Genomic DNA, 279 nt, shown 5'->3' with positions numbered 1-279 from the left:
AATTCGGCTTTTGAGAACGTTTTTTGTATTAGAGAAAAATACCATGCACATTTTGAAACCAAATTTCTTAACCAGAAATATATATTTTTTCTATTACTGACATTTCAAATTCAAACAATAATTTGTAATAACTTTACACATTTAAAAAAATTTCTCTGATAAAAATATTTTGATACTTTATTTTTAATAAATAAATAATATTTAATAAAAAACAGTTTTTTATTGTTTAAATTCGGAAATTTTCTAGTTTCGAAATTTTCTAATTTGGCCATTTTCTGC

This window comes from Belonocnema kinseyi, chromosome 9, assembly GCF_010883055.1.
Source record: "Belonocnema kinseyi isolate 2016_QV_RU_SX_M_011 chromosome 9, B_treatae_v1, whole genome shotgun sequence".
Lineage (NCBI taxonomy): Eukaryota > Metazoa > Arthropoda > Insecta > Hymenoptera > Cynipidae > Belonocnema > Belonocnema kinseyi.
Note: the sequence above shows the minus strand (reverse complement) of the source record.